Source organism: Sminthopsis crassicaudata, chromosome 5, assembly GCF_048593235.1.
Source record: "Sminthopsis crassicaudata isolate SCR6 chromosome 5, ASM4859323v1, whole genome shotgun sequence".
Lineage (NCBI taxonomy): Eukaryota > Metazoa > Chordata > Mammalia > Dasyuromorphia > Dasyuridae > Sminthopsis > Sminthopsis crassicaudata.
In genome coordinates, this window is record NC_133621.1 from 11,227,425 (window position 1) to 11,240,471 (window position 13,047).

The window sequence follows — 13,047 nt, forward strand, 5'->3', positions numbered from 1 at the left end:
GGAGTTTATTGAATGAGGGTGGAGGGGTGATGTGCTTAGACCTGCAGTTTATGTGAATAGAATAAATCCACCCTTAAGACAAAGGATCTGAAGGCAATTTGAGTCAACCTGGAAAAATTGTGAGGTCATCTACTACACTCATCTGAAGGGACCAAAAGAAGAATAAAACCAACACAGAAACTCTTAGCAGGAGGTGGGGGCTGAAACGTGTGTTTTCACATTTACTTAGATTTCTTTGGACTAGGTGAAAGCGCTCACTGAATGGATGTTGCCTCATTCAAACTGAGATCTATAGCTTGAAAAGACCAAAGTCTCCCCAGGCATCCAGGGCCATCTCTAGGTGTCCCCGATCTATAGCTGGACCCAGATGGCGACCCTGCCCATCCCTCCCTCACTGCAATGCAATTGGCTTGCATGTCATGGTATCACCTCCCTAGTAACATGGTCTTCTTCCAGAATGAAGGGCAAACAACAACAACCTTTCACATAAGTAGATTGCTTTGGATATTTATATGCTGAGAGTTGCTAAAAGGCAACTTTTGATTTTCTCTAATAATTAATCAATATTAACGAATATTTAGCTAACATCTTCTTTGCGCAGTATCTCTGATGAATGACTTGCACATCTGGGCTTCCAGAATCTGCTGCTTTTTTGAATCCATTTTGCCTTTCTACATAACCCACAAGTTTGGGGAGAGGGACAAAGAGGAAAATGGGAACCCCTTTCTTTGCCTTTCTTTTCAAATGAGAAAAACAAAGCAAACGAATGAATTTTTTTAAAAAGAGAGAGAAATCCTTATTTCCTCCTCATGTTAATGACCAAATTAACATCCTCCCTGTAGGAATATTCTTGCCTCTTGGATCTTTATACTTTTAATCCTATATTTATGCTTTTTGAGGCATTCTATGTTTTCATAATTATGAAGGAAGAACAAGCTAATCCAGTCCCATCACTCACATAAATCTACTAATTTCTATAGTATTAAAGACATAACTTGAAATTCACTTCATTCAGATTTTTCTACTAAACCTTTAATCTTGTTCTTTTCATTGTCCATAATATCCTTCCTGTAAAACCATATTTATATGGTTATATATCATCTATTCTTATTTTTAAAAACTTATAAATCCTGGAATATAAAGAGCATTATTTGCAGAAGCTATTTTATGTACAAGAAATCTTTAGCACATTTTTGATGACATTGGAAAGGAGATATGCCATTTATTTTTTATCAAGACCAAATTAATTCCAATATTTAAATAGACTGGTTAGAAGGCTTCATTTTTGACTTAACCCCATATTTATCCACCTCCCAGTCACTAAACACATTATAAAACAGCCTCTATCCCTTGATTGTGCTAGCACTGAAGATACAGACAAAAATTGCAACAGCCCTTCTCCTCAAAGAGCTTAACTTTTTGCAGAGGGAACATCACATACACATGGAAGCAAAAAGAAATGTAATGGATCAAGTGCCGGACTTTCTGGATTCAGGAAGTCCTGAATTCAAATCCTGCTTCAGACACTTATTCCTTCTCAGCTCCAATTCCCTAATCTGTAAAATAGGGGAAATAATAGCATCTACCTCACAAGGTTGTTGTAAATGAATGAATAAGTGGAAATGTATTTATTAAAAGCTAGCAAGATGCAAAGGATTGTGCTAAGGGTGGAGACAGAAATAAAAAAGAAAACCAACCTGCTTCTTGATATCATACTCTATTGGAGGGGCCTTCCCAAAGGAAAGACTTTAGCTGCAGATCAGATTGTAAGTTCCTGAGGTATGTAGGGGGCAGCATCAAAGCAGATGGTCAGCCCTCTTCTCTAATGTTAGTTCGGCCAATAAAATGATTTCAGTTTATAATGATGGCCACTTGACATGGCCAAGAACTTAGGTGGCCAAAACTTACTTTTCCGAGTCTTTGATAGAGCAACAGTGTCCTCACTACATCCCCACAAGGGCTATTTCCCAGAAGGATGATTGTGGCTATGGACTAGAAGTCTTGCTATCCAAAAGCTCTTAGGTCCAGGTCCTGGATCATCTCCACTCTAGTGCGAGGGACGATGGTAGTCAAGGTGTTTTGGCCTGTGAAAATCAATGAGATAAGCTATGTAAAGCATTTCTGCCAACTATAAAACACTATATAAAGGTTCTCTCTTGTTATGATTATATTTTGTAAGGGAGCAGTACCAGCAGTTGGAGGGATAAGGAAAAAATTCACGTGGAATCTAATATTTGAGCTAAGTCCTGAAAAAAATCAAGGATTCCCAGAAATCGCTGGGCAGAGAGTCAATTCTAAGTTCAGGGGACAAGTTCTTGTACCCAAGCTGCCAATAAGAATGGCATGTCACTGAATCCTCTGAGAAATTACGCCTACCACGGAGATAACCATCATACCTCCCCGACTTCTAGGGCTTGTACCAGCTTGCCCGACAACATTTTCAAGTACAATTTTATTACGGTCACGTCTGGAAAGTATGTATTGGGACAGGAAGATTTGAATCAGAGTAATTGCATTGTAAAGATTTGGGATATTTATTAGAATTACAATAAGCCAATAATATAGTTTGTTATTTTCCTATTTCAAATCTCAGACCTATTTTCCTATAGATTGCTGTACTGATTTATCCCCTGGACTACTTAAAAAAAAAGCAGCATCGGTAATTTTCATTTACAAGTTCCTGCACCCGCATTGTCAGGGGCTTCTAAAATATTATTCTCAGCATCCATGATTCATGATGACAAGCAGATGGTAAATTTCCCTTTGGCAAAACGCATTAGAACCTTTTGATTCTCTGGTCCTTCTGCAGTCATGAGCTCTAATGTTAACAAATTATGTGAGATAATGCCTTCAGGAAGATAGCACTTTGAGGAGCACAGATAAATTATTTTCTCTTGTTTATCGTTCAGTTGTGCTCGATGCTAACAATAGACATCCCCAGGAGGTGAAGGGTCACAGGAGCACCATCTAGGAGCGGGTGCTCAATTCATCCGTTTTAAGCAGCCAGCGTTATGCATTTAGTGAGCGAGGAAAATCAGCCCCTTTCCTGTGAGGTCACTAATAGTATTCAGAGGGAGAAGGCCCTTCTGAGGATTACGGTCATGAACCACTTTCCAGATAATGGAGCCAGAGATTCGCAATGATGAGGGAGTCAAAGCTAAGTGATGGGAAGTCACAGCTATCATCACATAAGAAATACCCCACGGCTTGAAGGGAGCCTCAGGAGCATCTCCAAGCTCCAAAGGGAACTGGAGACACACTTCTAAGCCCAGTATTAGGATGCTGGTGTGTTCACCTGGCTTTCCCGATTCTGTGGTGGTTAATGATGTGAAATCTGACAAATGGGGATGGATAGAAAGCACTCTGAAATCACTGTGACTGTGGGGGAGGGACCTCCAGAGGGTGCCTTCCTCTTCCTCTTCCACTGAGATCTGCTTTGCCCCAAATTTGCAAAATGATGTCAACAGATGCCCTGAAGAGAGCACTCTGACATCACCTGGATGAAGGGGGAACCACTGAATTGTTGAGATGAACAACAGTTGTCCCACTGTTAGTCACAATGGTGGGAACACTGAGCAGGCAGGTGTTCACCAAATGTTTCTCCATCTATAGGCTGGCTGCTAGCTGGGTTGGGCTGGGAGTTGTGCCCAGAAGAGTAGGTGCATTTTGTAGAACTGACAACAAATGAAGGTTTGTCAACATTAGAATTAGGTGATGGAAGGAATGAACGAATGAAAAAGCATTTCCTAAGAATTATGAGCCCAGCATTGTGCCTCTAAAAGAGAAAAGGCAAGATAGTCTCTGATTTCGAGAAACATACTTTAATTTTTGGAACAACACATCCACTGCAATGTGGATGGATGGAGAAACCCCCAAGTGGCAAGAAAGCTGCGGCCAGACTGACGGGAAAGTCTGGGGATTTGGAGGTGATTTTGGCAGGTCGAGTAGCAATGTCTATGAATCAACAAGTCTTCATGACAGGACAGATGATGGACCTCCATTTTGCCCAAAGGAGTAGTACTGATGGTTCCCTGTTCATCCTAGCAGGTCCATTTATGGGACCGTTATACTAGTTCAAACATTTCCCACAGTGACCAGGAGGCGGTGTCACTGTTCCCTGAAAGTAGACTAACAAACGCAGAACTTTCTTTGCCCATCATTCAGCCTGCAGCTCTTGCATCCTCCAGCAGATAGCATCAGCTCCTTCTGCAGTTCTAGGGTCTCCATTTGGAATATTGCAATACTTTCCTAATTGCTCTCCCTGCCTGAAGTCACTTCCCACTCTAATTCACCCATCACATTGTTAGGATTACTGAGAATTCAGGTTGTCTGGACAACCTGAGTTCTCACCTAGTAATCCTAACATCACATAGGTACCAAAGCAATCTTCTTGAGTGACAGATCTAACCACGACATTTCCTAGCTTAAACTTTCAATGGCTCCCTATTTATTCTCAAATAACCCCTCCTTGTGGATGTTTCCCTAACCCCCAAGGCCCAGTGCTCTCTTCTTCCCTATGTTTATTTGTATTGTACAGAGTTTAAAGCTGTAAAATCATTTATAAGTCATCAAATTCAATTCTCAGTATACAAATGAGGGCATCAAAGCCCAGGATGTTAAGTTATAAGGATCCCAAGCTGGCTTCCAGATCAGTACTCTACCTGAAGTACAATACCAACTCTTATCGTATCATCTGGCAAAATGCATACCTTTTCAGGACAGGACAGCTTTTGCTTTTGCAGCCCCCTTCCCTGGAACTGCATTTTGTATGTAGGAGGTATACAATTAACGTTTCTTGAAATGAATTGCAATTCAACTGAGTACAAACAGAAAGCTTACAAGCTCAAACTCTTAATCATCCACTTTTCTTCCCTTCATGACTCCCTCTTAGGAGAAAAAACAATCCAATTACAAGAAAATAAGCTTTAAGGGTTACCAAACAAGATCTAGCCTGCAGGATGTGCCCTCAAGTTGCCATGGATTCAGTCCCATCACTTAGACCTTCTGTATCTCAGGGCCCGCTCAATCAAAAGCATTTATAAAACAACCCTAATGGGTTCAGCTCTGTGCTTACAAAAAGTATGAGCCGTTCTCCCCAAGCTCAAGTCATTGACATTCTGATTGGGAAGCTTATGATTGGAGAACATTGGCAGAATACAATCTGCTGCTAAATTGGGTCATAAAGACTCTTAAGTGTAGTTTAAAAGCCAAGGGAGAAGGGGGAGAGATGGTACCTCAGAAATATGTCATACAGGGAGCAGATGAAGGAACTGGGAACGTTTAGCTCAAAGCAGAGAAGGATAAAGAAGGACATGGTGGACATTTTTGAGTATTCAAAGGCTGTCGGGTAGAAGAGGGATTAATCGTGTTCTAATTAGAAGAATTAGGAATCAGTAAGAGAAAATTGGGTGGCAAAAAAAGAAAAGGATACACGTGTGCAAAAATGTTTGTAGCAGCTCTTTTGTAGTGTAAAGAACTGAACCTATAGTGGATGCTCATCAGGAGAATGGCTGAATAAGTTATGGTATATGGATAGAATGGAATATTATGGGTCTATAAGAAATAATGAACTGGCTGATTTCTGAAAAGTCTGCTAAGATTTACATAAACTGATGCTGAATGAAGTGAGCAGGACCAGAACACTGAACACAGCAAAATTATGTGATGATCAGTGCAGCTAGGTGGTGGAGTGGGTAGAGCACCAGCCCTAAAGTCAGAAGGATCCGAGTTCAAATGTGACCTCAGACACTTAACACTTTTTAGCTGTGTGACCCTGGGCAAGCAAGTCATTTTACCCCAATTGCCTCAGGGAAAAAAGATTATGTGATGATTAACCATGTTTCTTCTCAGCAATGTGGTGATCCAAGACAATTCCAACAGACTTGGGATAGAAAATGTTAACTGCATCCAGAGAGAGAACTATGGAGACTGAATGCAGATTGAAGCATGATATTTTCACCCGTTTGTTTGTTTTCTTTTTCTTTTCCATATTTTTTTTCCCTTTTGGTCTGATTTTTCTTATACAATATGAGAAATAGGGAAATACATTTCAAAGGATTGCACATGTTTAACTTACATCAGATTGCTTGATGTCTTGGGAAAGGGGAGGAAAGAGAAAGAGGGAGGGATAAAAATATGGAACACAAAGTCTTACAAGGATGAATGTTGAAAAACATTTTTACGCGTATTTAGAAAAAATAAAATACTGTTAAAAAACAAGAATGACGGACATTTGGACCGAGATATGTTTAGTACATAGCTCCTCCTTCAGTATCATAAGCCAGCAGCACACATTGGGAAGAGATGATACTATATTGTATGTTTGGGATGGGGTGATATATTTCTCCCAGAATTCTTCATTCTTAGTATTTTCGGGTCTCATGGATACTGAGTAGGAAATGTCCTAATTATAAATACTTTTATTTGGGTTTTACTGCAGCTATTGTCATAGTTAGATAAGAGTGATTTTATTTTAATGATATTATTGTTTTTCAAAAAAGAAATCTAAAACATTAAGATAGGCAATAATGACCTATTTATCTGACATTATTGGAACAAAACTAGATGTTCAGGAGAACTCACTTTTTAAATTGAATAAATAAAAACCATTTGGAAAAAAAGAAAAAGAAATGTGAGAGGCAAGGTGGCCCACTGGAAACTACATGGGCTCTGGAATCAGAGAATCCCCCAAAAGCACATGTGCCTTTGGACAAGTCACTTAATTTCTCCAGACTCAATTGCCTCATCTGTAAAATGTGAAGAGCTTGGCCTGGATCTGAGGGACCTTACAGCTCTATATGCAGGATACCATACTATACCACACAGGTATGGCTCCCAAGAGTCATCCTTTCTCCCATCTGCTCTGCACTTGATGCTTGCTGTAGTTCCTGCAGTGAGCAGGAGAGGGTGCAACTGTTCCCTGAAAATGAATTAACCGTAGAGCTTCCTCAGTGTGTCACTCAGCCTGCAGATCTTAGTCTGCCCAGAAGGTGGCGTCAAACTCTGCAGTTCTATGGCTTCCAGTTCAAGGCCCTACCATTCTAAGTGGGTGACCTCTTAGCAGGTGGAGGGACCCCACTTTGGTCTTGAGTCCCCATCTCCGCTAGTCAGAATTAGGCATTTTAGGGCTTCCTTTTCTGGGGGGGCAGCCTGATTCTCCAAGCTAACACTTAGATGGAGGGCTGCACCTGGGCGGCTCCCCTCTACAGACAAGTGCCTGGTGAGAGGAAACACATCCTGCCCCAGAAGCTTGCAGCCCCGCAGGTGCAGCTGGTCCTGATTCCCCCGGGGCTGCGGGCAGACTGGAAGGAGTGGAGTGGACCCAGGGTCCTGTCCAGCCTCTGACACTCACTGGCCTTCTCAATAAGTCCATCGTGGCTACAGCTTCCTCAGCACATCCACCAAGGAGAAGAAAACCTAGAGAACCTACCTGTGTCACGGAGCTTCCTAAGGATCAAAGGAGACGACGATTAGAAAACATGTTGTAGAACTTCACACTGGAGTTCCACTCTTGGGTCTTTGTGCTCCTGAACTGCCCCTCCGGTGGTGCTAATCGCAGTCCGTTATGGCCGTGTCTTGACCACACAAGGAGCTAAAGGCTTGACTTTTTTGTTTTGGGATAGGGCACAATTACATAACTTGTCTAGGATTACGCAGCTAGTAAGCATCTGAGGTTAGATTTGCACTCAGGTCCTCCTGACCCCGAGGCTGGTTCTCCATCCACTGTCTCACCCAGCTGCCCTCTTCCTTACTTTTTCTTGACATCACAAGGATGTGAGTGGAAAGTATTGGCTGTTACCTTCTTTCACTCCTCTATCTTTTGTTTTTGCCAACTAGACTGAGAGATGTCACAGTAGAGAGAGCCTTGAATTTGGACTCAGGGAGACTTGCTTCCTTTCACATTTTGCCTCAGATGCTTCCCCCAGCTGTGTGATTCTCACTCAACAGCTCTTGTGCCTCAGTTTGCTCATCTATAAAATGGGAATATTAGCCTTGATGACCTTTCACCTGTAAATCTATGCTCCTAGGAGCTTGGAAGGCCATGATGGCACAACTGCCCTGCCTGGAGCTCTTTAGCTTACTGGGATATCAGAACAAGTGGCTGAAGAAGACAAGGATGTGGGCTCAATCATTCTAGGGAACACTATACATCCTGGCCACAAGCTGCACCCAGACCCTAGCAAGATATTAAGCTCGGTTACGAGGTTTCCTGGATGAGATAAAGTGATGACTCAGTGTTACCCATTGCTGCTAGAAGAACGGCAAGTCAATGAATGCACTAAGAAAGGTTTTCCTACATGGGTTCTTGGAAGCCCTGATCTGGGAAAGAACAGAGAAAAGTCAGAGGTGGAAGAGTTCATAGACCTTTAAAAATTCTGAGTCATGGTGAAGAAATCAACCCTTTAATATATGTTGTCAAGTCATGTCTAACTTTTCATAACTCCATTTGGGGTTTTCTTGGAAAATATATGTGTATGCTGTGATATTTCCTTCCCCAGCTCATTTTACAGATGAAGAAATTAAGGCAAACAGGATTAAGTGACTTGCTCAGGGTTACAAAGCTAGGAAATGTCTGAATTCCATTTTGAACTCAGGTCTTCCCAACTGCAGATCCAGTCCTTTATCCACCAAGCCACCCGACTGCCCCTACTATGTCTGTCTGTCTGTATACATGTATGTAAATATAAACACACACATACGTAAATTTATATAGATACATACACAATATGCATGAAATATTTAAATATACAAACAAGAAATTAAATATCAATATGATTATTTCAGTTTCAAAAACAATGACTATGTGAATATGACATTGAAATGGAGAATGCAGAGTGAGTGAGCTGGTAGAGTTAATTTGCTGACTTCAAGCCACCCATGGGAGCCAAAGCTCCTCTTTTGGGTAGAGCACTTTGCCATGATTGCTATAGCAAAGACCAGCATCTGAAGAACCATGGATATCCCCAGTGGGCCGTGGCAAAGGGTAAGGGCGTGTGTGAGCAGCCAGCAACAAGTAACCAATAAGGAACTGCAGAGAAGACCAGGAGTAATGGTTATCCCCAAGAAACTGCCTGACAGCTAGAGAAGATGGACTGGCCATATGGTGAGTGCTAGGGATGGTAGGTGGACAGTTAAGAAAGTTTCACAATACCCAAAAAATATCAGAAGAAATGAAACCAATGGAGGGATGAATGGTGAATTATGGTGAATTTCTGGGAGAAAATGGATGAGATGCATGCAATGGTCAACCTTTGACCTGCACCATTGGAGGGAACTCCTAGATCCATGAAATCACAGTTTCATTGCCATATGCAAATTTCTTAATTTTAAATTCAAATCCTGCCTCAGACACCCCAGTGATCTTGGGAAAGTCACTTAACCTTACTATGCCTCAGTTTGCTTATTGGTCAAATGATGATAATAATAGCAACTACTACCCCCAATAATTATTGTCAGGATTAAATGAATAATATGTATATATGTATATATGTATATATAAAACACTTTGCAAATTTTAAAGCCCTACGTGTTAGCTATTTTTTATTTTGGCAAAGTAACAACAAAAATATCCTGCTTGTTTTTGTTTCTAAAAGTTTTTTTTTCTGAACAATCTTTCTTCAGCACATCTTTCTAATTGAATCACAATTATTGCTATTTACATTGATTATCTATTAAATCACATTAATTTGCAATATTATTATTTGCATAGCTAGACTCAATATGTACAAGGTTTTCCTTCCTCAGCACCACTTCTTGGGAAGTCTTCTTATATTTATTTTTTTTAATTTCTTAAAAATCACTAAAAATTTACTTATTTAAAACTACAAAATAGAAAAAGAAAAAAAAACATTACTAGGTATAAAGCAGAGCATAAGAGAGGATTCAAAATGTCCTGTATTTGGATTCTTGCAGTCAGCATTTCCTATGGTGGAATAATAATCTCCTACATCCAAATATCACTTGTTCAGACATTCTACAATACTTGTTCTCACGAGTTTTCATTAATAATTTATTATTACAAATAATGTCACTATGGATATTTTTATACAATTTATGCATCCTTTCTCTGAAGGATAGATTTTAAGTATATTATTTTTCTTGTGACTGACTATGTGAACCTGGATAAGTCACAAACTCTTAAGAAACTCCCTAGAGAGTATAAGTTACAGAAAAGGTGCTGACATTGCTTTCTTCATCTGGAGAATTCCCCATTCCAATAAAATCCTAAGTCGGGTCCTTCTCCCATCTCTATTGTTCTTACATAGGATCGATTTTTAATTTATGCATAAAATTTACTTATAAGACATCTACTTACTTGGCTTAAAACAAACCAAGAGAGTCATGTGTCAGTCAGTCCCGGGTTCTTGGTCATCATTACCACCCAATGATTAGATAAGATTCCATTCTTAGACACTGAAATGCAGTTCTCGTCTTTGGAAACTGATTTCATTATCTGCAGGTAGAATGTAGCATGGAAGAGCAGACTTGTCAGGGCCCTTCTAAATAGATAATGTTCAGATCTCTCGTTTTGCACAATGCTAGCTTTCACATCCACAAATTGAAAACTCTAATGCAATAGAGTTCTTTGAATTCTTTGCTTTCAGCTGGGGGTAGATTGTCATGTTGGAGAATGATGGTTGGATAATGCGCAAGAATTCCATAGATCACAAAGCATTCATTCCCTAATGTGATGGCCTTCCCTCCCCGGCTAGTCCATTCAGCTACGAATGACTCACCCTATCAGTCTGTTCATGCTGTCCACTAAGACTCAGACAATTTCAATACAAAATAGAAAATAGAAAATACAATCTGCAGAAGTCAAGAGACCCAAAAGAGAATTATTGGTCTCCATTTCTTGTTTAAATAGTCAAAGAAGCCCCGATTCTTACAGAGGAGACTTCCCTCGAAGTTGGTGGACTTCATCTCAGACCCGGCAACCTAACTGCATAAAAAACATATTACTTTTGATGGGGGTGATGTCCGCAAAAGCAGCCGCTTAAGAGTCCTGATAACTGGAGAAAGTGCCATCCTATGAAAGCTCTACTTTCCCAGCAGTGAAAGGGATAAGAGGATCCATAACTCCAGGGACTCGGGGTAATCGCTCCCATATATCTCTGCAGATCTGGGAAACATTTCTTCCTAAGAGTATTCTGGGTATGGGGCTGGTTGACATTCGTTTTTTAGTTTAACATGCAACAAAGGGTACCAGCATTTCCATTTAGAGTGTGTGATTAGGACTGTCATGTAGGCAGCTGCAAAACAAGCTTATCTGCTTACTAAACTCAGCCCAGACTGTTCAGAACTTGCAGCTGTTTAAAAAAAAAAAAAACAACCGATGTGAGTAGTTCTCAGGTGGGAGCCTGGCTAGCCAAAGAGAGGAGGCAGCTGCCATTAAGGGTCGTTTCCTATTTTTATTGAAGTTTTTGCTTAGTTTTAATCTGTTTCTTTAAAAAAATTATGAATTTAACAAACACCAACAAAATGTTAAATAACCATTTCCATATGCAATGCCAAAGTGAAACAGAATTGAACAGAAAATTATGAATCTCTAGGATGTACAGTGAATTTTTTAAAAAATATAGAACAAATTCAACTTGTAACTTTTCATTTTGATAGAACTCATTAAATAAGTATAGCCAAGCAAAGGGCAGTAAGGTGGCACAGTGAATTGAAGGCTGGCACTGGAGTCTAGTACTTAAATTCGAATCCAGTCTCAGACACTTCTTAAGCAGTGTGATCCTGGGCAAGTCACTTTACCCTGTCTGCCTCAGTTTACTCAAATGTAAAATAAGCTGGAGAAGGAGATGACAAAGCACTTTGGTATCTCTGTGAAGAAACCCACAAATGGGTTCAGAGAGATTTGAACACAAATGGAATGATTCAACAACATATTTAAGCAAAACAAAATTTCCACCATGGCCCATCCCCAAATGTGTCTATATCTGAAGGAAAAGACAGTTTCAGAGACACCTGGGAAGAATTTTAAGAAATGATACAGAATAAAGGAGCAGAACCAGGTCAACAGTCTGATCTCTTCCTTCAAATATCTATCTAAAAATTGGGGGTAAAAAAGAAATAAAAACCCTGTAGAAAATATGTCTAATCAATCCAAAAACCTCCCACACTGGCTGTATCTGAAAATGTACGTCTGATTTTGTAACTTGTGTCCATCACCTACCTTTCTGTCAGGAGATGAGTGGAGCGTTTCATTATCTGTCCTCTGGAGTCATGGTCGCTCCCTGCACTAAATGAGTTCTTCAGTCTCTACCACGTTGTAGTCATTGTATAATTCGTTCCCTTCACTGTCTCTTCCGAGGAAAGCGTTCTTACAACAAAGATGTAGAAATGGGGGATCATTATTACTTACTGGAGAGCAAACCTTAGGAGTGAGCTTACTTTCTGGCCTAATTTCAGTGGTTAAATAGACACTTTGATCCAACTGCCCATCACAAGCGTTCCATTTAGCAAAACACAAGAACTTCACTAGTGTCACTGGTGGGGAAAGGGGGTGCAGTACAGTGCTGGAATACACGGGAGAGCTGTTGGAATACCTGGGAGCCACCTGACAGCGGCTGCTGGAGACCCAACCCAGAACGGATCTCCTCGTGTGAGAAGATGATACAAGGAGACTGAGAGGCAGTTTCTGTTCTCTGGTCTCTCTGCCTAAAAGGCTGTTGCGTTTCTGACCTCCCTCCTCTTCCCTCTGCCTCCAATTTATCTCATTCGCAGTTGACAACACCTGTATCAGCAAAGGCTGCCCTGCCCTATGATCCACAGCTGTGGAGGCTCTCGGAGAACTGACCTATCCCTTAACAGTACAGATTTCAGCTCAATCTCCTTACCAGAAAGAGACAAGTCTAGAAAGCTTCAGGGATCATATGGATGAGATGAGATCACAGATCCACTGAATTAAAGAAGTCTGGCGTTATAAAAGAAGTTATTCTCAATAGGCTTTTTTAATCAGTAACAAATTGGGTTGCTTCCCCAGTGGGACTTTGCTGGTCTTCCTGCTCCACCTTGAGCCCTCAGAGACAGTTTAACATCAAC

The 13,047-nt window shown here is 40.6% G+C and overlaps 1 long non-coding RNA gene across 1 annotated transcript; it reads right to left on the reverse strand.

Annotated features, from left to right (window-relative positions):
• Positions 1-1,346: 1,346 nt before the first annotated feature.
• Positions 1,347-12,681, reverse strand: LOC141544506 (uncharacterized). Its single transcript, XR_012482624.1, has 3 exons — positions 12,552-12,681; positions 12,179-12,325; positions 1,347-2,084 (listed from the first exon to the last, which is right to left on the reverse strand). It is a non-coding gene; the product is annotated as an uncharacterized LOC141544506 (long non-coding RNA).
• Between the last annotated feature and the right edge of the window lie 366 nt (positions 12,682-13,047).